A 27,015-nucleotide genomic window follows, 5' to 3' on the forward strand; every position below is an offset into this window, starting at 1 on the left:
TTCGGCTCCCACCCCAGTTCACTGGGCCGGTGGTGCACATATGGGTGACTGTGCTTTCGGCTGTGAGGAAGCACCCCAAAAATAAAATGAGCTTCGAGCAATACATTTCCTCATAACAAGAGTCCTGAGACGCACCTTGAAGCACAGGGGGGTGCTGACCTGACTTGCCCTGCAGCTCCCCCCCCCACCCCGGCAGAGGACAGCACCCGCACACTGAGGGCCGGGGCACGGGGACAATGGGGAAACACGTGCTCACGGCCTCGAGACAAGGCCGTGTGACACACGCCCACCCACTGGTCTGGGCTCCTGCTCCTGAGGCGTGGAAGGGGAAGAGAGCTGTGTGACTGGAACGGCCTGTGAGGCCTACCTCGCGGGGCTCGAATGTGGGGAGACTATGACGAACCGGAGATGCTTCGGCAGGTGCAGATGCTGACCTGAGGGCATTCAAGGTGCGGGAGAGGTGGAAGTAGAAGAGACAGTGGACTGTGTGACTACAGGGAGGTGGGGGTGGGGGTGAGGAGGGCACAGCTCTGGGGGTCATGCAGCTGGTCAGGGGCTCAACGCCACAGCGGAGACCCACGGTGTACTGCATGCTGGCTCACTGGATCTAAATAAATAAACTGAGAAGAGGGGGTTGACCCTCCAGGCTTAGGGAGAGATAAGAGTTAGGACTGTTCACCTCCAACCATGAGAGTCAAAACAAGGGGGAGTCCCTCACGGAGCAGGGCTGGGGAGGCCACCCTGGAGACCTGGGGACTGAAAAGACTTAATCCCTCAGACAGGAAGCGACTACGCCTGGGAGGCCTAGTTCTGTCAAATCTGAATTGCTAGGTGAAAAGGAAAACTGAAGGGTCTAGAGTCAGGCAGAATGAGTTATGGGTCCGTGTCCAGTGACCCACTCAAGGGCCCGGGGCTCTCCTCTGCTGGAACACCAGAGCCTGTGGAGGCAGGAATGGGTGCACACAGAGCTGCGAACGGCAGACGTGAGGAGCAAGTCCGCAAGCTCGGAGAGTCATGTGAGCTCTTTTAGACTTGCAATTCCACTCCCTGAGGATTCAGCTTAGGGAGGGAGCTCCTGTTCCCCCAGGTCAGGTGGGTTAAAGACGGGCTATTGCATCAGTCAGAGAGCAGTAATGCACAACTGAGGCAAGTGCACATTTTTAAGTTTACTTTTAGAGACTATTAGCTATGTTATTATATGATACCTTCATATTTCATATGACAATACACTGAGCTACGGGAAGCTTCCGTGCTGGCTGAGTTGATTCAGGGAGGTCTGGGCTGTGGAGCAGCTTCTCCATGGTTCTTTTGGGTGTCCTCTCCCTCTGGACTGCAGAATGGCTGCAACAGCTGCAGTGTCCAGGTGTTCACACGAGGTCCTCCCCAACAAGGACGAGGATGAAGGGCTGCCTTGTGTCTACCCCTCTATTGTCGAAAGAAAGAAGTTTTCACTACACGTGATCCTTACCCTCCCCTACAGACTTCCATGGGCTTCATCCCCTCAGCCAGAGCTGCTCACAGACTCGTGTTCTAGGTTCAAGGGAGCTGGGAAAGTGAGTATGGAGCCTGGCAACCTCTCTGATGGGTGGTGGGTGCCACCCGACACAAAAGAAGTCAGAATGAGCATGGGCACCCAAGCAACAGTGCCCGTCACAGCCATGGTGGAGGAGGGGTGAGAGATGACGTCAGAAGACAGGCTCAGGTTGAGTTATGAAGGGCCTGCAGTAGGAGTTTGGGATTTATTTTATGACCATGAGAACCCAGCATAAGTCTCTGTGGTGAGAAGTCACTGGCCGGTGCTGAGATTTAGAGAAATAACTGGACACAAAGGTGGGAGAAGGTTTGAGAGGAAACGCACAAGTCAGATTGGGGCAAGGATTAGATAGTTAGGACACTTTGGGGACCCCTGGGGGAATCAGGAGGCTGTCCCCCAACATGAGAACATGTTCAAGAATAACCAGTGTGTGTATACTTGGCAAAGAGTTGAGAAACTAGGCTGTAGGCCCAGCTTTTCCACTAACCTGAGAAGGTTAATGGAAAGCACCTGAGAAGGTCACTTCCCACGCCCTACCCCCAGCCTTGGTTCCTCATCTCTAAAACGGGGTCACCGGACTAAATGCACTGCATCCCCCCTTCCTCTAGCAATCCAGGAAGGCCAAGAATGGCCCACTGTAGGGGTGTTTGCTTAGGCAGATGCCATCCACCGTCTTACAAGCAAGGAAACAGGGCTGATGAGAGGCGAGTCACTCCCCACACTGCCACCAGCTGAGTGGCACCCTGTGTGTTCCCCCCAACATCTGCTCCGTCGTTAGTAATGTCTACACTTCCAAACACAATGGGGTTTATTATCGTTAATGATAAGCACCGTTATCGAAGAACTAGAGAAGCTCCATCTCATACCGATTATTTTGTTTTGTGCCTCACATCAAATCTCTTTCTTCCCAACACATCTTTAATTTTCTTTAGAACACAAAAGAAAGGGCAGAAGAATGGGTCGAGTGATATCAGGGTTCTTAACCATGAGTGAACCTCCGAAATCACGTGGAGTTTTTTGTTTGGGTTTGGTTTGGTTTAGTTTTCAAAAACCAGATCCACGAACCCCAGCCCAGACCTAGAGACTCTCTGGCTGGGGGTGGGTCTGGCAATATGAAATGTTGAAAGTCTACCCAGAAGATTCTGATGGGCCCCCTAAATTCTCTTTATTAATTTGGTTAACAGATATACTGTGGCTCAACATCCAAAGGTCTAAAGTAGAGAGAGTTAAAGGTTTTATTCCTGCCCTAAAGGAGTTAGCAAACAGCAGAAGTGAACACAGAAGCCAACATGGACTGGATGGGGTACGCGTACCGGGCCAGAAGCACTGGGGTTATAGGAGCCCCCGTGAGGGGCTCCCCTTCGGCCAAAGGGGGCAGGAAGTCTTCTCGAAGGAGACAGGCTTGAGTTAAGCGTTAAAGGACAATCAGAAGTTCGAGGGGGTGGGACGAGGAATGCCACGGGGAAAGGTCCAGAATCCAGAACTACTGCTCAGGCAGAGAAAGCAGAGCGGGACAGAAAGGATGGGAACGAAAACCAACAGGAACTGCCCACTTCTAACGCTCCTAGCAGCCATGTGGGAAGACACTCTCCTTCTTGACCTGCAGTGTCAAGCCTGAGGAATCACAGACGGGACTGGCTGTCGGTGTGGGGGTGAGAAGTCGGAGGATGAGGAGGAAATGCTATGGCAAGAGCCAGATGGACGGGGGGGCTGCGCGACTGTGAGCTTTTGCTGCAAACACGCGAGGCCCCCTGTCCGGAATCAGCAAGGAAATGGCAGGGAGAGGACTAAGCTTTGCAGCTAGGTCCAGCGTCTTCCTCGCCAGCCCCCACCACACACACACACACACACACACACTCACACACTCACACTCATCAGGCTGCACTTAACCTTTGCACGAAGTCTCCATCCAGCCTTTTCTCCCCCTGGAAGCGCAGCCTGATTATATCTAGTTGGCAGGCGGCTGACTGCGGGGGTGAAGGTCAATCCCGCAAGCACCTGTAGCCCTGACAGTGGCGTTCCTCACGAGCTACTCAAGCCCGGCCTGAGTTGCACTGAGTGATAGTCTTCTCTGAGGAGCAAACCGATTCAGCGACCCACACTCACACTCCTTCGTCCTCTGCAGCTTCCGAGCTCTGTGATTTAGGGCCACTGGCCTCCACCGCTGGGCGGAACTTCAACACCCTGGCACTGCACCCCCAGCACTCTGACAGCTGCCCTGAGCACTGCAGGACCTTGAAGGAAAGGCCCCTGGAAAGGCCCGTCCTGCACAAGCAGCCTGGAGCAAAAGCTAGGAGGTTCAGGGGTTAGACTCTGGAGTTTAGAGCCTCCCTCATTGTTGATCTGGAGTCTCCTTGTCTCTCAAAAAAAAAATATTTAAAGGAAACATTTTTCATGGGGGCCAAACACCAATCTCTCCCAGAGCTTCCAAACACTTATGAGGCGCCACTGTTTGCCAGGTAGCCGGTATGCAGATGGTTAAGACCGGAGCACATGCTGAGATGTGGAAACAACCTCAAGCTGCTAAGCCTTCATCTGCAGCCCTCAGCTCCGCCCCTGCAGAGGCCTGGTGGAGCACCTTTGCGGCCCACTGTCTGTCCTCTTCGAAGGAAGGTTTTGCCCCCGTAAGAGAATCCGTGCAACCCACCTGAAGTGGTTCTCAGTGGGCGGGGACTATGTCCCCATCCAGGGGATATTTGGCCACGTCTGAAGACATTTTTGGTTTCCACAACTGGAGTGCCTGGCCTTATGGGCCAGGGGTGCTTGTGAACATCCCACAGCACAGAGGCAGCCCCCAACAACCATGAATTGTCTGGCCCCAAATGTCAATAAGCCCGAGACTGAGAAAGCCTTGAGGTAGACTATGTAAGGGAAAGATGTGCTCTTCCTTCCTGTGACTGGAAGCTGGGCCTCCAGTTGTTTGTTTGGGTGAAGAAGACTCACAAATGCTTGCTCCCCTCACAAACCCAGAGACTGGCGGCCCAACCGCAGCATTTACAGACGCTGGGAAAACACCAAGTGACTTTCTGAAGTCACCCAAGGTAGCCCAGTAGAACCTGGGTACTGAGCACAGGGCTACTGCATCATGCTGTGGCCCCTCCGCTATGCCATGGTCTTTTTATTTTTTTTAAAGATTTTATTTATTTTTTCATGAGAGACTTGGGGGGTGGGGCAGCAGAGACCCAGGCAGAGGGAGAAGCAGGCTCCACAGAGGGAGCCCGACGCGGGACTCGATCCCAGGACCCCGGGGTCGCGCCCTGAGCCAGAGGCAGACGTTCAACCGCTGAGCCCCCCGGGCACCCCTGTGCCATGTGCTTTCAAACCAACTCTAGTTTCGACCAAACTGTTGGTGCCACAAGTTACAATATAATGCTGCTACTGGAGAGGATTTTTTCTTCTTTTTCCAAAACTCTTGGAACTTTCACATTGGAACTCTGTGTGTGCATGTGCATGTGTGTGTTGGATGCCCCCCCGCCCCCGTAGAATAAATCTGCCCCTCTCTAAGAGGGGGGGAACTTCAAGGGATTATCCTGCCAGACCTGGATTGCAGGCAGGGTAGGTGACATGACGGCCCAAGGCTTTAGCCAGGAGCTAATGAGGAGATCAAAGATCCTTGATGTTCTTCAATCCCCAGGATTTCTGTCTCCATACCTCTACCCTGGGGGGGGGGGGGGGGATCCCAGCACATGGAACCGCTGTGGAGTTGAACAGCTCCTAGATACAAACCCTCCGGGCCCAGGTAGCCAACTCAGATTCCTGCTCTGGCTCCTTCCAGCGGACAGAGCAACGAGGGGAGATCTCCACTGACGGTCACGTCTGGGGTGGCCGCGGGCTGCGGGCCGTGGCCAGAGGGAAGACGCCGGCTCCGAGGCGCCCGGGACCGGGAGGGAGGAAGCAGAGTTGGGGAGGGCGGCTGCGGGGCAGATGAGCCTGCGGTGACGGAGGGTGGGGGGGACAGGGCGTGTGCCCCGAGATCTGAGACATGCAGTTGGGAAGGAGGGTGTGAACCAAGCCGCCCGGAAGGAGAGTGCCAAGGGGCAGCTGCCCAAGGCGGTAGCAGCTGGACAATTCACAGACAGCGGTCTCTGGGGAGAACATGGAACAGAACTGCAGGTGGAAGTGAACTCAACTTTAAGAGCCTTTTGAGTCCACTGTCCAACCTCCAGATGAGACCAGAGAGCACAGCGGGATGAGGGGATAGGTTCTGGGAAGAGACGGTTCGGCAGTTTGCTCATGTACCCTGTTGGCCTTCTATCCGTCCAGCACACAGTGAACCTCTGTCTGCTGCAAGGTTCAGGGACCCTCCAACAATGGTCTAGAGATGGCGCCCGAGGTGCTAGACCCCAAGGACCCCTTGGGGAATCTTTTGGGGTGCCACGTGGTATAAGGGATCCATCTATGCCAGGATCACCTGATAGAAGCCAGATTCTGAGGAGGACAAAGAGCCTCCTGAGAGGAAAACTCCTCTGAGTGATGGAAAAGTCTGGAATGGTGGGTTAGGCCAGACCAGGCAGCAAGGCTGTAGTGCCAAATGGGAGGGATGGGTTCTTTCCAATTGGGAGACTATTAATCATCCCTCCTCCCCGGCACCCTCGTACTTGGCCTCTGCCCTGGTATGTACGTGCTTCAGGGAGAAGAAACCTGGACACTCAAACGACAAGAACCAGTTCTCTCTGGGCTCTGGTTCCCGTGCTGGAGGAAGGACCCCTATGGGGGCTTCTCTTCTCCCACTCCTCCCCCGAAACACAGACCTAGCCAATTTGAAGAAGAAGATCATTTTATATCAGTTGAGAGAGAGAAAAAGGTTCACGTGAGCTGGAGAGAGATGTTGGCAAACCCCAAAAAAGTCACGAAGAGCAAATCCCAAAGGTCAAGATGCAGTTAGCACCACCGCAAGATGCAGTTAGCACCAGCACCAGGACAACTAACAACATGCACTTTGGAGTGAGACAGAGATGCAGTTCCACCTCCTGGGCCTGCTGCCTCTCTGCCCTTGGGAAGTTCACTTAACCTGTAAGAGCGTTCTTGTAAGGACTTAATGAGATCATTCCTGTAACATACTTAGCACTGTTGCCATAGACTTAAGTACTTGTGTCTCCCCAGAATTCACATGTCAAATCCTAATGCCTAACGTGATATTTGGAAGTTGGGGCCTTTGGGAGGTGATTAGGCCATGAGAGTGGAGCTCCCATGAATAGGATTGCGTCTTTATGAAAGAGGCCCCAGAGAGCTCCCTTGCCCTTCTACCATGCAAAGACCAGAAGGAACACAGCCATCTACAATAGGAAAAGGGTCCTTGCCAGGTACCAAATCTGCCTCCGCCCTGATCTTGGGTTTTCCTGCCACCGGAAGTGTAAGAAATAAGTTTCTATTGTTTATAAGACCCCCAGTCCGTAGTAACTCTCAAAAAAGGTGTAGATGTCGTCATCACCGGTGGCTAAATGTCATTGGTGGCATTGAGATTAGGGGACTGGAGGCTGGCCAGGAAAGCATGGAACTCCAGGTGGGCCTGGATGATGACCAACACCCAAGAAAGTCGGAGCAGTGGGGCTGGTGGCCAAGGTGGGGAGAGCATGGCAAAAGGGCCAGCAGGGACGATTCCGTGTTCCAGGAGAACTCTCACAAAGCCAGAGGAAGAGGGAACTCTAGGCCAATCAATTCAATAAGTATCGCTGGGGGAAGTAAAGCTGAGGTCTGCTGATCGGCCTGACTCAGTAGATCCAATGACAAACTGGACCCTTCATAGGATTCACAAGGCCCAGAGGGTATCAAGAATGCTGATTTTTAAAAAATGGACACAAATGTCTCTTAAACCTATAAAAAGATGTTCAGCCACATGATAAAAAGAAAAGTGCAAGGGATGGCTGGGCAGCTCAGTCAGTTAAGCCCCCAACTCTTGTTCGGCTCAGGTCATGATCTCAGGGTCGTGAGATCAAGCCCCACATGGGGCTCTACACTGAGCTGAAACGTGCTTAAGATTCCCTCCCCCCCACACACCATCATGCTTTCTCTCTAAAATAAAAAAAAGGAGAAGAAAAAGGGAAATAAAGAAAAGTGCAAGAAGCTATAATCAGAAGGACAAGAAATAAAAGTTTAAGAACACATGAGCAATCCTGTAGATTGTTTGCAGGGAGTTAAATTGGGTATATTCTCTGTGGAAGGTGGGTTGACAACAACTAGCAAAACTCCAAACGCATGCATATGCCCTTGGATACGACAATTCTACTTCTAGGAATGTATTCTCCTGTTGTACTTGTCACATATGTGCAAAATAATCTATGCACAAGATTGTTCACTACAGCACCGTTTCTCATAGAAAAAAAAAAAGGAAAAACCTAAATGCTGAGTAAATAAGTTATAGCCATTACAAGATGCAGCCACTAAAAAGATTAGTAAGGCACTCTGTGTGCTATGAAATGAACTCCAAGAAAACAATAGAACTTCTGTCTACTAGGACATCAATATGAAAAAGAAAAGAAAAAGAAGGGGCACACACACACACACACACACACACACACACACACAAGCACCTTCAAGGAACTACACTGTTGGACTTAGGACAGAAAGGACCACAACTGACCTGCAGCCTAGTGTTCCCATTTTCCTCTGAGATCTTGGCCATTCAGCCCTCTGAGCTCTAGCTTCAACTGTGAAATGGAGCTAAGAACTACTACTTTAGAACTTTGCCTTGAGGTTTAAATTTAGAATTCGATGTGTGTTTATACTAAATGGTATCATATTAAACTCTTATTGTAGGAATCAGATAACAGATGGTCCGTATCTACTACACAATAATTATTTAAACCATTATATAAATTTTTGAAGAGCCACTTCATCGAGCTTTAATTGACATGTAAAAAGCTGTACACATCTAAGGGATACAACTTGATGAGTTTGGTGATAGCTACGCACCTGTAAAATCATCACCACCATCAAGGCCATTGACATATCCATCATCTCTCCAAGTTTTCTCCCCCACCCTGTGTCTGTGTGTGTGGGGGGGGGGGGGGGCGGTAAGAATGCTTTCCATAAGATCTATCACCTTAGAAAAATTTAAATATACAATGCAGTACTGCTACCTATGGGCACCATACCACAGAGTTGATCTCCAGAACTTATGTTCATTAACTGAAACTTTGTGCCCTTTGACCTTCACTGCCCCCTTCCCCCCTGCCCAGTCCCTGGCAACCACCCTTCTACTCTCTGCTTCTAGGAATTTGACTACTTTAGATTCCATGTCTAAGTGAGATTATGCAATATTTGTCTTTCTGTGTCTGGCTGATTTCACTCAGCATAAAGTCCTCCAGGTACACCCGTGTTGTCCCAAATGACAGGATTTTCCTCCTTTTTTTTTTTTTTTTTTTGATTTTCCTCCTTTTTAAGGCTGCATAAAATTCTTGACTACATGTTTTAATGGCCGAATTTCTCTTTTTTAAGCCATATAAATTTGCCTACTTTCCTCAACACCCTCTCCTTTTTCACTGCATCGCTATAGACCCAAATTGAGTTTTCAGTTTGCAGAGACTAGGATTTATGGCTACCCTGGCACATGGGAGACAAAACTATCAGTAAAATATGAGAGAAACCCATACCAGGGAAGGACTCTTGATTGACTAATCAAGAGTCAATAAAAATCTGATCTATGCAATACCACCAGTTCAGTTATTGGTGTGACGGGAGAGGTGGGGGTCTACCCAGGCTTTCATTTGTGCTCACAGATTTACTTACTGTCTAGCCTGGCTGAGAAACCAGGTACCAAGAAGCGTGAAGATGATTTTCAGTAGTTACTCCTCAGATGGGAGTCAACCTTCCCAGAAACATCCGGTTAATCAATTCAATAATCAGTTGTTGATGGGTCTCGAATACCGAAGGAGTCAAGATATCTGGGGACAGTATTTTCTCTATTCTTCTCATTTATAACGTTGCTGGGAAATGGGGGTCCTTTAAAGAAAAATAATAATAAAACAGGGAAAGAGAAGAGACATCATGGACCACCCTCGGTCCTCAGTCTATTGCTTTTACGTTGCCACCTCTTCCCCCAAAGAACTAACCCACTATCAACATTTTGCCTGTCCCTGCTAGGCTGTGGACTCCTATATCCTCAGTCCTATCCTCCTTCCTAAGCACACAACTGTCTGCTTAGGAGAGATTTCGGCATGAATTGCACTGCTACCTTAAAATGAATGTTTTCTTAAAAAACACATTATCTCTCCTCTCCAGCCTTTTTATGTCCATCACTTTTCATTATGTTGCTCTCCATCTCCTCCCCGTCAGGCTCCTAGCATTTGAGCCTGAATAATCACGGTGGCCTTCAACATGATTCTCCTACTTTCAGTCCCTCCTACCCTCCAATATAATGTACTGGAGGAAAGACTTTTCCCTCTACCTCCATGTTCCATAGCTGAGTCTATGAAATAAACTGGCAATGGCCAGGTTAACAGAAGAAAAAGCATACAAATTTATTAATTTTGAAAATTACATGGATGGGGGCACCACAGGGGGAAGAAGTGATTATCCAGAAAAGTGGTGAGATTTGAAACCGTATATACTGTCTTAGTGGTGAAAGGGGGAATGTAGGCAACTGAAGGAGAGTAAATGTTTTTTAGGGAAAATGAGGGGGCCCTAGAAGAATAGAAGGGAGATTTGACAGTTTATGAGAAGGTTTATCTGGGTGTCAACTCTAGTGTCCTCTCCTGTGATCAGAACTCCTCTTCCCTAGTTGATGGAACCCCCAAGGAATAGACTTAACCATAATGAAGTCCCTAAATTCTCTGAATTCCCCTTATGGAATTCAGAGAAAGCCTCTCCCGCAGCTGGTGTTTGTTCAAGTGTCTTCAGCTCAAACTAATCAATATCCCAAAGCAGCATACTTTGGGGTAGCATGTCCTGAACTCTTCAGTTCCCTGCACAGACAAACAGATTAGTCCATAACATGGCCTTCATTGTCACTCTCTACTCAAAAGCCTTCCCTGGCTTCCCAATGGCCTGTACAATAAAGTCCAAAGTACTTGTCAAGGCATTAAAGGAATGCTAAGGTGCACATAACTTCCTCCTCCTCCAACCTTATTTCTCAGTATCTTTATAGTGGGATTTCTCAAGCTCAGCACCATTGACATTTTGGACCTGATGATTTTTTGTTGTTGTCACAGACTGCCTTGTGCCAATGGAACCGAGAGTAGCATCGCTGGCCTCTACCTACTAGATGCCAGTCACATTCCCCACCCCAATTATGACAATCAAAAACGTCTCCCAACATTGCTAAATGCCCTCTTGGAGGCAAAAATCACCCCAGTTAAGAGCCATCACTCTCCAGGAACTTCACACATCCAAAGTACTAATCAATTCATTGTTCTCCCTCTTAAAAAAAAAAAAAAAGCATTCATTCATTTATTCATTCAATTATATATGTATGTGTTCATGGTGCCTGTTTATACATGTTTATACCTCTTTGTCTTACCATATTGCTTCTCCTTCCAGGACACTTCAAAGGGCTTTAGGCCCTTGGGCAAGTGGTGCTCTTAACTACCAGCAACGTAAAGATCAGATGATCTGTTATTCACAATGTAAAGCATTCCGTCATCTGGCCCCAGACTTACCTCTTCTGCTTCAGCTGCCACCAGTTCATTCTCATACTCTCTGCTCTAGGCAGACGGTTCCCTTGAGTCCACCACAGCTTCTAGTCTCCCATGGGGTCACTTCCTCTGACTTTGCAGCTCAGATCATGGCTTTTCCTTGTCCAGACCATTCAGGGTTCTGAGCACCAACTCCATGCTCCTCTGAACAGCCATGGCCCTGTACATACCTCCATCAACATTCCTAGCATCTTCTACTGGAACTGTACTTTTATTTCTCCAGCTCCCCAAATAGATCATAAGCGACTTAAGAGTTAGCTCTATGTAATATTTTCCATTGTTTCTACAAATCCAAGCATAGTGCCACTGGTTTATAGTCACACAAAAAAGATAACTAACGAGTACCATTGGCTATCATAGCCTGGCCAATTTGACACATAAAATGCACCATCACGGGCTCGAAGATGGGTAAATAAAACTGGTATATTCTATAGCAATCACTCCCTCTTCTGCACTCAATACTAATAATTGTCTCTAACATTCGTTTGAGACATATCATACAGTGACCTGATTTATTGTTTATCTTTGGTTTTTATCTGTCTTGTCTTTCCAACTAAAGTAAAAACTCCTTCAGGCAGGAAGGATATGCCTTATACAGAGATGAGCACACAGCAGGAACTTACAATGTGTTAAATAAAAGAGCTAGTTTGAGAATGATGATAAAAATAAACTCAGAGATCCTTTGGGATAGATAAATCAGTATTGAACCTCAGTGCACCAACTGAACACAGTTTGGCCATTTGCCATGAGACCCTTCATCTTCTGCTCTCTCAAGAATAAATTCCTACCTCCCGAGAACCACTGAAGGCTTTGAACGTTCCCAAAGGGATGGTTTTTACCTATAGGATCTGAGAGTAGAAGCCACAGAGGAGGGAGCAGGTAACTCCACAAAGAGGTTCAAGACCCAGTGTTAACCAACAGAAAGAAAGTATTATGGAGACTATAGCACAGAGAATATAGGGCCTCTAACTAACTGCAGGGCTCTATAGGCAAAAGTAACTTCCCAGGAATGACAATATGTGTAGACACATGTGGTTCTTGATAGAATATCTGAGTTCAGGAAATGATAAATAGGAACAGAATCCTCCTTGTCAGGTCAAGTCCAAGACTGTCAAGCTTTTCCTGAGCCCCAGTCATATTTAGTGACCCTCCCCCACACCGTATTTTCCTTTCTTTTTCATTTTGCATGCACCATCTTTGTGCTATATTGTAATTATTTGTCTACTTGTCTGATTCTCTCACTAAATGGCAAATTTCTAGAAAACAAAGACTGTCTGGTTCATCATCATATCTCCTAACACCTTGAACAATGATTGGAACATAGTTGATATTTAACATTTCAGGAAAGAAGGCAAGAAGGAAGAACAGAACAGAGGACATGTGTATACACACACACACACACACACACACACACACACAGGAATCTGGGACCTGTTTCTGACCCTCCTAAGGCAAGGCACTTGAACTTCCTGGGCTTCTGTTTTATCATCTAGAAGACAAGGAATTTATAAAGTTAGGACTATGAGCATTCAAGAAAAATACATAGTTTAGGAGTTGGGTTTTGTTTGTTTTAATGTGCATCTGCAAGACATAAATCTAAAATGGAGCAAAGACTTGATTATTTCAAAGGAAAAAAGGAGAGAGGGGGGCAGGAAGGAAGGAAGAAGTAAGGGGGGAAGGAGAGAGGAGGGGAGGAAAGTTGCAGTAATGTTACCTACACTCTCAAGTTAACTGAAACTTGGTTAAAAAGAATGTATGGGATGAGATGACTTGTTCTTGACAATTTCCTGAGCTAATTAACTCTAGTTCAATTTTGAATGTGCAAATAAAAAACAATATAGCTATATTTATAAAATACTGAGCATAACAAAATAGAAAATTTAAGGACCCAGAGATTACAATCATGGGAATGCACAAGTAACTATACTTCAAAGAAAGAATAAAGTCAGTGCTACTTAGACTATTCTAGAGCATTTTAAAAAGTGGGTGGGAGAGTCTATATTACTTATTGAAACTAGTGTGATGTGATAACAAAGCCAAAGATGTCATGGCAAAACTTCACACCAATCTCACTTTGCGTATCAATTCAAAAACCTAAATATAATAAATAAAATAGTAAACAGAATTGGGCTATTCAGAAAATACTTAGCAAACCATGACCAAGTAGGGGCTATTCTAGAAATGCAAGGATATTTCACTATTAGGAAATTTAACATCTCATTGACCGTGTCTAGGGAATAAAAAAAGAGAAAGTAGTCATGCTTATTTCTATGGATGCTGAAAGCACACTTGATATTTGATAAAAATGTAATGTCTACTCTTAAAATCTCTTACTGGATAAAGACCATCTTTAGTTTAAAACAACGAAACAAAGAATTATTGAACACTTACTATATGCTAGGCACGGTTCTAGGCACTTGGGATATGGCAGTGAATAATGCAGGCAAAAATCTCTGCCCTTTTGAGGTTTACATTGTAGTGGTGGGGACAGACAATAAAAATAAGCATAATGATTAAGCAAATTACCTAATATGTCAGAAGGCAGTGTGCAGTATGGAAAATGAAGTAGGATGGGGAAAATTAGGAAAGCTGGGAGTAGATGTAATAGTGATTTTTTAAAATTTATTTTTAAAGAGGAAGAGGGAGGTAGAGGAGAGGGGCAGAGGGAGAGGAGAGAGAGAGAGAGATGCTCAAGCAGGCTCCACGTCCAGCATGAAGCCCAACAGGGGGCTCAGTCCCACGACTCTGAGATCACAACCAGAGCCAAAATCAAGAGTCAGACGCTCAAGCAACTGAGCCATGCAGGGGCCCAGCAGTAGTGATTTTAAATAGGGTGGTTAGCGTAGGCTCAACAAGAAGGCAGCATTGTCACAAATACTTTGAGGGGGTGAGGAAGCACCTGCAGCTCTCTGGGAAAGGGGGGAGAGAACCTACCAGTTGAGTTCAAGAAATGGCAAGGAAGACAACGTAGCTGCATATTTTGTAGTATAAGGTGTGAGAAAAGATGTGTTGCTTGAAGGTGTGACAACCACGCCCTCACAGAACCACATCAAACGACAGAAAGGATGGTATCTCCCACATTTCTTTTTAACAGGGAAGGAATTACATCCAGAAGCTCTAGAGCTTCATAACACCATCCAATCTTCCTAATCTATCAATTTTACACAATCCTATTTTTAAAAACCAACATAATTTTTTTTAAAAAATAGGCAAGCTGATTATCAAATTCACATAGGAGAAAAAAAACAAATCTCAAAAATTCCAAAAGAGAGGCACAAATAAGGGAAATGCACCTTATTAGCTAGTAAAATAACTGAAGAGCCATCTGAAAGAAAATACAGTTGCATCCCTCCATCACACCTTATACTGAAATGAAGTCCAGATTGATTGAAGAGGGAGGAGACAAAGTAGTTAGAGAAAGCTGTGGATAAGGAGGCTGCATTTTCACTGTAACCCTGTGTTGGGACGCCCGGGTGGCTCAGCCGTTTAGCATCTGCCTTCAGCTCAGGGCATGATCCTGGAGTCCCTGGATCAAGTCCCGCATCGGGCTCCCTGCATGGAGCCTGCTTCTGTCTCCGCCTTTCTCTCTCTGTGTCTCTCATGAGTAAATAAATAAAATCTTTATTTAAAAAAAAAAAAAACCCTTTGTGTCTTATATTTTGTTGTGCACGTGTTGCATATTTAAAATTAATTGTTGGAAAATGTAGCTCTTACATAAGCAATATAGTATAGTAGAAAGACCACAGACCTAAGAATCTGGTGGTGTTTTCACGTCTTGATTCTGCGCTAATAAATTGTAACCTTGGGCAAATCAGGTCATCTGCACTTCATCTCTAAAGTGTTAAATGAGACAGACTCCACTTTAATTCTAAAGTTCTATAGCACTATACGCTTAAGCTTAAAAACTGACCTAAGGGGAGTTTTGTTTGCTATACCTAGTTTTGACAGTTCTCTAATAAACAGTAGGTGATCTACTGTGGAAGGTAGCATCAAACAGCATCAGCGCCCACCGCATTCACACTCTTACTGTTGAATGAAGCCAGCATGCAAACCGCGCATTAGGGCTCAGCCAGGAGCATCTGGTCGGTTAGTCATGGAGAGAGTTGGCCCTCCCACATTCCAGATAAATAGATAAAGGTCACCTCGTGGGATTGGATGCCTGGGATCATGAGGCCTGTGACTCATACCAGAGGGCGCCAAAAGGATTCTACAGTCCACAGCCAGCGCAGAGCCCTATTGTCGGGATTTATTTGAATCTCTGATCTTTTCTGGGCCCCACCTTCTGGCCATCCTACAAAATACTTCTGTCAAATAAAGGAAGAGGAAATTTATTTATTTATTTATTTTATTTTAAATAAGATTCTAAAAAGGAAAAAGATAAAACATAAATCAGTCTGATGACTTGTTAACAACTATACAAAATAGTATTGATTATTAGCTAACTTAGCCAATAGGTGAATCATTTTATGGTTTTCAAGGAACTGAAACGCTGAAAGGCATCTTAGCCATCAGCTAGTCTAAACCACGCATTTTACAGATGAGAAAGGGGAAGCTGAGAAAGGTCAGCTTTTGTAGTGTAAGGTACATAGCCAGTTCTTGTTTAAGGTACATAGGCAGTTTCTGGCAAATTCAAGATAAAAATTCAAATGTCCAGGGATCCCTGGGTGGCGCAGCAGTTTAGCGCCTGCCTTTGGCCCGGGGCGTGATCCTGGAGACCCGGGATTGAATCCCACGTCGGGCTCCCGGTGCATGGAGCCTGCTTCTCCCTCTGCCTGTGTCTCTGCCTCTCTCTCTCTCACTGTGTGCCTATCATAAATAAATAAATAAATAAATAAATAAATAAATAAATAAATAAATAAATAGCTGTTTCTACCTGTCATCTTTCATCTTTAATGTATCTTCCAAACTGCACTTTCATGTACCACCTGTCAAAAGTGTGCTTTATTTCAAATAATGGTTTGGAATTGTCCGTTGCATCTGGACCTTGATATTCTTTAGACCCATGACCTAAGGAGCAGAGCTTTGGAGCAGGCACCACTGGAGGAGGGCTAAAGGGAACATGGAAATTCCAGCTGAGATCTGCTCTTGAGAAACTGTCCCCTACCCAATTCTTCCCACCATCAGCCATCTCCCATCACTTACCCAGAGACACTTGCCATCGGACACCTTTTTTTTAAACCTTCAGGCCCTTCTTTCCACTGCCATCCCCAGCCAAAATGATTCTTAGAGCTCATAAGCTTCTCTCAGACACATGCCCAACCTACTTCTACCCAGGAACCAGCTGTCAGCAAATTTCCTTGGGGGTTTGTATTTCCCTTTAACTTAAGTAGGTCATTGCTCTAAAGAAAGTATAAAGATGGAATGAATGAAAATAAGCTGCTAGATTTGGCTTGTGTGAGATTTGTGAAAAATGCAAGGAGATGGGCAGTGTGGCAGGGCTGGGCCAGCAAAGGAAGTCCCCTCTGTTAGCCGCCCCATGACTCAGCTCTTACAGCATTACTAGTCAGACGGGCAGAGTAAATATTCAAGGGATTTAATCAAAAAGATATGAGGTCACTGTCTTGCCTGTGTCTATATGCACTTCTTCTGACACAGAGGAAAGAGCTTGAGTGGGTACAAGAGATAAGGAATCGGGAGGATGCCATTTTGTAAATTGGAAAAAGGTATTTGGGGCTAAAAAGATGAAGATGCGTGACCTGAAATGCAGAGGTCTTATCAACACAGTTGACTTCCTTCCAACAAAAATCAGTTTGGGCGGTGATCTATTTGTCACCTCACCTAAGCTTCCCCATCTCCTTTGAAGGGTCCAGAGGCCTATCGTCCACAAAATAAGCATCCCCAGGTGGATGTAGGGTGTTGGGTAGGACACCCAGTGGGATTAGTCTGGGTGAAATCAGAGTAAAATGACAAGGATGATCCTGTTGGGGAAAAAGGAAGGGAAAGTCACAAAAAGGAAACATCTGTGTTGTAGAGAAGGGAGCACTGCCCGCAGGGAACAGGTCTGTTCTCTATGTGAGGGCCACAGCACTTTCTGGCACAGCTGGCTCTCCCCTTCTTGAGACCACCTAGAAGCCTGCTTCCTGCAAAGTGCAGCAAAGTCTACTGCGCCACTACCAGCACACTCTCTACCCCATCACCGGATAGGGCCTCGTTTGCCACTGCTTAGATACAGCTACTACACCTATCGGGCTGCAGGCATCTTCACTTCCAGGAGATAGAAATATGCTAGGAACTCACTAAACTTATTGGTTGTATCATTGTTGCCGCTAAAACGTTGACTCTTAAGATATATAGTGAGGCTGACTAGAAATCTGTTGATGAAGTGTTCCTTAAGGCTAGTGAGCCCTGCTGGAGTACATACCTCCATTCATTCACTCATGTATTAAGTATTTGTGGAACACCCACTAAGAAGCATCAGTGTGTAAAGGGACACAAGGATGAAAAAACTGTTCTCATGAATTGTATTCTCCAGTCTGAAGAACTTACCAAAAGAAATAACGGTGTGAACCACATATATAATTCTGAGTGTTCCAGTGGCCATATTTACAAAAGGTAAAAAGAAACAGGTAAAAGGGATTCTAATAATATATTTCGCTTAACTCAATAGATCCAACACTTCATTTTGACATGTAATTAACATTTTTTAATTACTGGTGACATAGTTTACCTTTTTCTGTATGAACTCTTTGAAGACCAATGTGTATTTTATACTTACAGCCTATCTCTATTCAGATGCTAAATTTTCATCAGATGTATTAGTTTGTGTTTAATTTTCATAAATTTACAGTTGATAAAGTAGATTCACATGCTCAAGATTTTTCAAACATACTTAAAAATTTTCTGCTAGGGGCAGCCCGGGTGGCTCAGTGGTTTAGCGTCGCCTTCAGCCCAGGGCCTGATCCTGGAGACCCAGGATCAAGTCCCACGTCGGGCTCCCTGCGTGCAGCCTGCTTCTCCCTCTGCCTGTGTCACTGCCCCTCTCTCTGTTTCTGTGTCTCTCATGAATAAATAAATAAAATATTTAAAATAAATTAAAAAATAAATAAAATGAAAAAAAATTCTGCTAACTTTATTAGTTCTTAAACTTAATTTGTTAGAATTAGAATGCAGCTCAAAGGTGCATGTATTAGTTTGCTGTTTGTACTATAACAAATTATCACAAATTTGGTGAGTTACAACAAAATGAATTTATTATGTGGCAGTTCTGAACTCCTAAAATTGAGGTGTTGATAGGGTTGCATTCCTTCGGAGAGCTTTAGAGGAAGATCTGTTTGTTGCCTTTCATTTTCCAGCTACTACAGGCTGCCTGCATTCCTTAACTTGCCATCTGCTCATTTCATCCTGACTTCTGCTTCCATCATCACACCTCCTTCTCCACCTGATTTTCTTTAAATTTCCTGCTTTGCAATTATAAGGACCCTTGTGATTATATTGGGACTGCTTGGATAATCCAGGAAAATCTCCCCATCTCAAGATTCCTAAATTAATCACATCTACAAAGTCCATTTTGCCATACAAGGTAATATCCAGAGGTTTTTTGTGATTAGGTTGTAGATATCTTTGGGGGGCTATCATGTCAAGAAGATGAAAGAAGACAACAATGATGGATGGAAAGGTCAAGAAGGAAATATGGAGGGTTATGGTGATGGTAAGTGAGGAAGGAGCCACAGCAGCAAAGTTTTGTAGACCACGGCAAGGATTTCGTTCTGTATCTGAGACCAATGGAAAGTCATTGAATTTGCATTTTGAGAAAATGCATTCTAACTGAAAAATTAAAAATAGATTGAAGGAAGGCAAAAAAAAAAAAACCAAAAAAAAAAAAAACATTGAAAATTAGTTGAGACCCTGTGTAGTAATTAGATGTTTGAAGGTAATGGCTTGGCCTAAGGAGGTGGCTGTAGAGGTGGAGAGAAACGGAAATATTTGAGAGAGATTGAGGAAGTAAATTTTGTAGAACTTGGCAATAGATAAGCTAAGCAATGGAGATTAAGGGTCAAGGCCACGTTGAAGATGACACTTAGGTTTCCAACTTCCTGAGCTAGATAGATAATGGTTCCGTTTACCACAACAAAAAAATACCTCTCAGACCAGGTTTGTTTGGGGGACAAGGAATGCAGTTTTGAACATGTTGGGTTTGAAGTGACTTTAAGAGAACCAGATAGAAAATCATTGGGCAGTTGGAGGTAGAAGTGCAGAGTTTCCTCTGGGTAGCAGAAGAATTTCAGAGCTTTGGTTTTTACATGGTTATTAAAGCCTTGTGTATAAATGAAAACACCTAGAATAGAGGCCAGTAGGAAGAGTGCCTAGGACATAGCCTTAAGAGAGTTGAACATTCAATGACAGATAAAAAAGAGACCAAGAGCCTACAGCATCACAAAAGCCAAAAAAATATATTATTAAAAGAGGATGTGGTCAATAAAGTTGATTACTCCTGAGAATTCGGTAAGTGGATTTCTGAAAGACCAATAGGAATTCACCTACACTATTAGTCCATAAACTTCTACTAGTTTACACCAGTAAGGCCAGGGCTGCCTGCCATGCCTCTGTACCAAGTTTAAGTTAATCATGGCCATGGTGACTGCTTTAGAGGTGGGCACATAACCACAGGGAGCTAATGAGATCCATTTGTTGGTACTTCAAGGAAAGAGCGTATCATTCCCACTGTCTTGGGAATGATACTTGAGGAGATATAGATACTTGAGGAGATAAAGAGCCTGAAGACATTGCTACCATTTTGCTACTAGTCTAGAACTAGAAACAACACTTGGCAGAAAAGAAAGATGGTAAATAACCAAATATTTATGACATCTTTTTGGTTCTAACTCCAGTTGTGCCTGAAGCTTGATCTAGCCCTACACTTTCAACCTAGATGAGCCAATAAATTCTTTTTGTTTGTTTGTTTTTTGATAAGCCAAATAAGTACAAAATGTCACTTACAACAGAAGAATGCTAAATTCTACAGGAGGATAAATGAAATCTGTGTTTAAGACCTTTTGAAAAACTGCCTTATATGTTAAGATGATCAGATGTTGACTAAAATTCTCATCATAATCATAAGAGATTGTGAAAGCAGATAACAGAACTTGAAAGCAGGAAAATAAAATAGCTAGAAATACCAGAAGAGTTTCTATGTTCATGAGCTCCAATTTGTGAAGCACTCAGAAACAAATAGGAATATATTAAATTAGAGTTAAAAATTATAGTCCCAGGCTGTCTTAAAGTAATTTCTTTATTGTGACCAGAAATCTGGTTCCAAGGTTTTCTTGTTCTCTTTTGTCTTGAGCTTGTATCTTTCATGAGCCCTGAAATGGCAATTTTACAGATGCATGAATTATAATATTCATGATTTCCATGGCATTGTAATTGTACTCAGTAATTATAATTTTCATTGACACAAAAGTTACAGACTCCTGGGACTTGCTCAGTAGAACTTAAGACTGTTGCTAGGCACCTCACAAAAGTGATTATCCCCTTTGTGGGAATTGAGGATTTTGACCTTGAATAACTTTTACATTGGGAAGTTAAAATTTACTGGCCTCAGCTTCTCTGAACCCATTTATGTTTTCTTTTTAATTCCAGTATACTTAACATCCAGTGGTACATTAGTTCCAGGCATACAATACAGTGATTCAATACTTGCATACATCACTCAGCGTTCATCATCAGAAACGTACTCCTTAATCCCTATCATCAGTTTCCCCCTCACCCCCCTCCCCTCTGGTAACCATCAGTTTGTTCTCTGTAGTTGAGTCTGTTTCTTGGTTTGTCTTTTTTCCTTTGTTTTATGTCTTAAATTCCATATATAAGTGAAATCATTTGTCTTTCTGTGGCTTATTTCACTTCACATTGTACTTTCCAGCTCCATCCATGTTGTCGCAAGTGGCAAGATTTCATTCTTTTTATGGCTAAGTAATTACTCCACTGTGTATATATACCACATCTTCTTTATCCATTCTTCAGTCAGGGACACTTGGGCTGCTTCCATAACTGGGCTATTATAAATAATGCAGCTATAAACACTGGGGTGCACGCATCCCTCTGAATTAGTATTTCTGTATTCTTTGGGTAAATACCCCATACTGGATCATAGGGTAGTTGTATTTTTAACTTTTTGAGGAAACTCCATACTGTTTTCAACAGTGGCTGCACCAGTTTGCATTCCCACCAATGGTGCAAAGGGTTCCTTTTTCTCTGCATCCTTGCCAATGCTTGTTGTTCCTTGTGTTTTTTATTTTAGCCGTTCTGACAGGTGTGAGGTGGTATCTCATTGTAGTATTGATTTGCATTTCTCTGATGAGTGATGTTGAGCATCTTTTCATGTGTCTGTTGGCCAGCTGGATGTCTTCTTTGGAGAAATGTCTGTTCATGTTTTCTGTCCATTTTTTAACTGAATTATTTGGTTTCTGGGTGTTGAGTGGTATAAGTGCTTTATATATTTTGGATACTAACCCCTTATCTTCTCTGAACCCATTTATTAAAAATTCACCAAAGTATGGGTCTGCCATGACTCAAGAGCATGGATCTAGGAGAAGAAAATCTATGAGCATCTACTGAATACCCACCATATACAAGACAATGTGCTAGGCACACTCAGAGGCATGAGGAATTGTCTTGCTTTTCACAGAGCTTGGAAACTTGTGGCAAAAGTAGGACATATTCATGAAGAGTCACACATCAATATAAAACAGTATCTAATACGCGATAAAAAAGATTTGTACAAACAAGACCTTAGATGCTGGGAGAAGAAGAAATCAGTTTGGGGTAGAATGCCCTGAGGGTAGGCACAGGTGAATGGGCAGAAATAAAGAGCTCAGCAGACGGAAAGCTCTGTATTAACAAAGAAGCAGAGAGAAAGGTGTTGGTAGGTAACTGTATCATAGAGTCGCCTGCTAAAGCAATGACTCTTACAGAGTTTTAGCTGGAGGGAGGTGGCTTGAAAGGATCAGGAAGTCATTAAATGATGGCCTATAAACTTTAGGCTTCATCTTGTAGGAAATAAAGTTCAAGGACTGCCAAAGATTGAGCCGATGGATACAGATCATCTCTCTTCCTCAGTATTAAAGCCATCATAGCTATGGACACAAGAGCCTCGACTCGGTTTGTGTGAGAAATAAACTTTTTGTTGATCAACACAGTGTAAAATGAAAAGTGAGATGTTGGAGGTTAGGACTGGGTCATGGGAAATTGGAACGTTGTACTAACAAAGCTAGATTTGCATCTTACTGTGGCTGCTACGTGGACGATGGACTTAACAAGGATGAGACTAAATCAGGAGCCCAAGTAGAAGGCAAAGCCCTAGGCAAGAGGTCATGGAGCCTATCCGACAGTGGTGACCACAGGATTGGGGAGAAGGAGATGGGATCAAGGGATAGTTGAAAGCAACATCATTAGGACTTGATGACCATCACTGACTGTTAGGGGTGATGGGAAGAGAGGATTCTAGAATGACTCCCAGGTTTCTGACCTGAGGGGATGAGGTGGGAAGTGGAACCATTAACCAGGATACAGGAAGAGGAGCAGCCTTGGGAAAGGAAGGTCATGAGTTCAGAGTTGCATATCATGTAAACCAGAACTCACTGGCTGCAAGTCATGGAAACCCATGTCAAACTACCTTAGGAGACTTCACAGTTGATAAAATTGGATGATGGAAAGGTAGAGAAAGCAAAGATTTCACAACTAAATCTAAAATCATCAGGACTTGCTCCCTGTCCTGCCCTCTCTCTCTCTCTCCACTTGGCTTCTACCTGCAGTTAGGGCTCATTCCGTCAAGGCCCTCCGAGTGGCAAGGGACATGTCTAACAGTGGTTCTGGAATCTAAGAAAGAGAGTTACAACTTGCCCTGCCAATATGGAAAAATCCATAGACACCCCAAGGAATAAAAGAATGAATGAGATGGTCTAAGTCCCTGGTCTCAGGAGACATGGTCATAAAAGCACAGAAACTTGAGGCCATCTCCAGTACCTCCAGAGGGCTGAAACCTGGTGCATATTAGGAGTTCAATATAATGCTCATTAAATCAAAAGATGATTAATGGTACTTTCCATGAGTAAGATCATTTGGCATTTATGAAATCGTTTGGTTGCACACATTTTATCTATTACAGAGACTAGAGCCAAGGCAGTCCTCTGTCCCCACACCTAACCCGTGTGCCAAATATGACACATAGGTAGAATTTTCTGACAGAAAGGCCAGCCATACCCATTGGCCATTCTGTCTGCAGCCATACCCCACTTGCAATGCCTACGCGAGCTCCTCCTGGCTACAGGAGTCATGATGCGTCTTAGGCCTCTCATCAAAAAATTCCTCCCTAGTCACCACCACCCGCACTGCTACCATCACCACTGAGATTTTACAAACCTGTGCCCCACATTTTTACCTACAAGTTAGGAGAGAAGGCTCAGAGCCCCAACAGACCACTTTTCAGCATCATAAAACAACCCTCACAGGGAAAGCTGGTTTCTCTTCGTAATTGAGTTCCTCTGAAGGCAAAGACTGGATGGGCACGCTCAACCGTTACGAACTAAAATCAACTTCCAGGCCTACAGTTTTCAATATTGTGGCACATGACACTGTTCGCCTTTTGTCTGAACTTCAATATATTTCTTTTATGGAGTTTTATTTGCTTAGGCTGTCGGTAACACTTACGGAGGGCTACTCTATTATGCAGGATACCTGTACTAAACACCAAAAGGTATATAAAAGCAGCCAGGTGTCCCCAGGGCACAATCAAAAGAGTGACAAAGATAGTAATTATTTGCTAAATCTAGATCAGACCCTCCATCCCAGTGTCTAGATTCCGATGCCACTAAACTTCTTCCTTCTGATCCTACGGGACCCCACACAGATTCACCAATGGCCATGATCATTTTTTTCTCCTACATTATGGTGGCTTCCAGTTCATTTATCATTTTAAAAGCATATCTGCTTTCCCTGCTGCTACTGTCATACCTCCTATCATCACCAGGTTGTTGTGGCCTTGGCTATAGCCACACATTTATTTTGTTCCAGCTGAACACTAGAGTGCCACACACATACACACACACACACACACACATATCTGTGATGTACTCTATTACCAGGCCACAAAATAAGTCTACTCCCAGCCTCCATTCCATAGAAAACTGAAGATTTAGTTCTTCATTCCACTTGTTTTTTTATTACAACCCTCCTGCCAACAACCCTGGCACTTGTCTCTAGAAACTACCTTAACAGTATAACACTGCTGGGGCACCTGGGTGACTCAGTCACTTAGGTGTCCAAACTCTTGATTTCAGCTCAAGTTATGATCTTAGGTTGTGAGATCAAGCCCTGAGTTGGGCTCCGCACTAGGATGTGGAGCCTACTTAAGATTCTCTCTCGCCCTCTCTCTTTGCCCCTTCTCTCCTCCTTCTCTAAAAACAAAGAAGAAAGAAAGAAAGAAAGAAAGAAAGAAAGAAAGAAAGAAAGAAAGAAAGAAAGAAAGAAGAAAGAAAGAAAGAAAGAAAGAATAACACTGTTAAAATCTCTAGGGACTAGGCCTAAAGACCTTCTGGAAACCTTCACTCCTTCCATTCCTGAGCCTCCTGCTTTCTTGCCTTACCCATAGTCTTTGTACCAAGTTTATATACACCCTCTCCCTGCTCAGGTCTGTTCTTTCCCTTTTTGGTACTCACTCTAAGGGGGCTTGTGGTTTCTCTAACAGCTCAGAAGTCTTGGGCCTGGTGCAGGGCAGAGGAGGCTATGCCCCTCAAAGGGGCCCACAACAGTCTGTATTCAGAGCAAACAATTAAGGCCTCTGCCCCTGGGGTTCCCTCTACACAAAGACAATTCAAGGTCAATTGTTTGGAATTCAGAGCCATCTTCCTAAAGAAATGACCTAAAAGGAGTACGTAGGTGCCCAGAACTCAAAAAAGTCCATTTGACTCAACATATGTCATCTGGAGTTCTACATGTACTCTAGAACCTACCTAACAGTACACCACTGTTCCTATAGTTTCTATGGAAAAAATGAGTTCTGAATTCCAGCTGCGAACATACCTCTGCCTCTGCCATCAGCAGGAACAGCCCAGCATTCACCTTCCACAGTCGGCCCACCCAATGGTAGGGAAACGCCAGAGGCCTAGCGGGTTTTGTTTTTAAGAAAGGGGTTGAGGGGGAGGGGAACTCTGGGAGGTGGAACCAGGCTGTGGAGAGCAGAGAGGGAGGTTTGAGGGTGGAAGAGCCCAGTTGCCTCTGGGTTTCAGGGTCTTCCAGAGAGGCGGGCTCTCCCCCAGGCTCTAACCCAGAAGACACGCCTGGTCCTGGTCGGGCCTGGTCTGTTACGGGGAGAAAGAGGGGGAGTTCCAGGGGAAGACGGGGCGGGGACTAAGGAAACTGTGTCCGTGAGCTTCTCTGTGAGGTCAAACAAGGAGTTAAAAAGAAACCACTTTTAAAAACTAAAGCTAGAGGCATGTTATGGTCAGTGCTACGCTTAGGAGGTCAAATCGAACGCAGTACCCCGCCTTGCCGCCCTCCGACACACAGCTCACGGAACACGCAGTCTTCGCGAACCCCCTTTTGCAGACGGAGAGCATGTTTGGCTTCTATGTCCCATCTCTGTCTCTCTCTCTCTCTCTCTCTCTCTCTCTCTTATTTGCTCTTTAATTAATTCTTGGCTTGCATGGAGCCGCGGGAAATTTACTTGCAATTAAAAAAATTTAAGTCTGGAGAAAACAGGTATGTGAGATTCCATTTTATTTCCTTGGATCTATTTGAAAGATCAAGAAAAAAATGTTTTCCTAGGTTGGAGTAGGGAGAGGGGTGCACATATTTTCTGTAGAGTAGTCCCCCCTTATCCCAAGGGACGAGGTTCCGAGACCCTCGGTGAATGTCTGAAGCCCCAGATGGTACAGACCCTGTGTATGCTTTTACTGTACACACCTACCTACCTAGGAGGGTCTTACTTGTAACTTAGGGAGAGTAAGAGATTAAGGAGAATAATAAAAAATGAACCATTATAAGTTAGTGTAATGTAATAAAAGGTAAGAGACTATGATCTCTCTCTCTCTTAAAATATCCCACTATACTGTACCCACCCTTCTCGTGACGGCGTGAGGGGACACAACGCCGGCGTGCTGGGTGGCAGTGCTGTGGACCACCAGGCGCCGTGACGAAGCAGTGGCCGCCGTGGCTTCAGTGGGAGGCGACTGCCAGCCCCTGACCAAGTGTCAGAGGAGGAGCAGCAGCTCCAGTCGGCTGTTGATGGGGCTGAGACCAAGGAGGGCAAAACCGCAAATAAAGGGCGACTGCTGTATTTTTAATGATTCCTGTTTGGAGCCTCCAAAAAGTAAATTTCAGACAATAGTAACGTGGGGGGGTGGGCGTGGTGGGGGTTAATTGCAGGTACAAGTGGATTTGTTTATTTATTTAATTGTTAGGGTTTTCTTACTTTCATTCCAGTAGAGTTAACATACAGTGTTACATCAATTCCGGGGGTACAGCATAGTGACCCCACAATCCCATACGCTACTCGGTGCTCATCACCGCGAGTGCACTCTTTAGTCCCCATCACCTGTTTCCCCCAACCCTCAACCCACTGAACGGATGTAAAGAGGGATTTTTTTTCTCTTATCTAAGTCCACTCTCTTATTCTACATTTGAGACCTTCGGAGGCCAAACTACTTTCCCACGACCCCATGCCAGACGTGAAAAAAGAGAAAGATGATTTAGAGAATTTACCAGATTCAGGGAAGGCTGGATCTGATGGGCTAGTTTATGTGCCACAATCCTAGGAGCTTTGGTAACGAATGGACAGGTAAATAGGTCAGTAACTTCTTTGATTCAATCAACTCCATGGTATTTCCCGAAGCCAGTACGGACCAAACCCCGCAG

At 44.8% G+C, this 27,015-nt stretch overlaps 1 protein-coding gene and 1 long non-coding RNA gene across 2 annotated transcripts in view; one reads left to right on the forward strand and one right to left on the reverse strand.

Moving 5' to 3' along the window:
* Nucleotides 1-1,167: 1,167 nt before the first annotated feature.
* LOC119870726 lies at nucleotides 1,168-25,461 on the reverse strand. Its single transcript, XR_005353473.1, has 3 exons — nucleotides 25,183-25,461; nucleotides 9,263-9,475; nucleotides 1,168-1,425 (listed from the first exon to the last, which is right to left on the reverse strand). It is a non-coding gene; the product is annotated as an uncharacterized LOC119870726 (long non-coding RNA).
* The window catches only part of LOC119875954 (RNA-binding E3 ubiquitin-protein ligase MEX3C), a 38,205-nt gene continuing 36,290 nt past the window's right edge, over nucleotides 25,101-27,015 (forward strand). The window contains exon 1 of the mRNA XM_038525978.1: nucleotides 25,101-25,245. The gene's annotated coding sequence lies outside the window, so the exon portion shown is untranslated. The remainder of the gene's footprint in view (nucleotides 25,246-27,015) is intronic.

This window comes from Canis lupus, chromosome 1 (assembly GCF_011100685.1).
Source record: "Canis lupus familiaris isolate Mischka breed German Shepherd chromosome 1, alternate assembly UU_Cfam_GSD_1.0, whole genome shotgun sequence".
Lineage (NCBI taxonomy): Eukaryota > Metazoa > Chordata > Mammalia > Carnivora > Canidae > Canis > Canis lupus.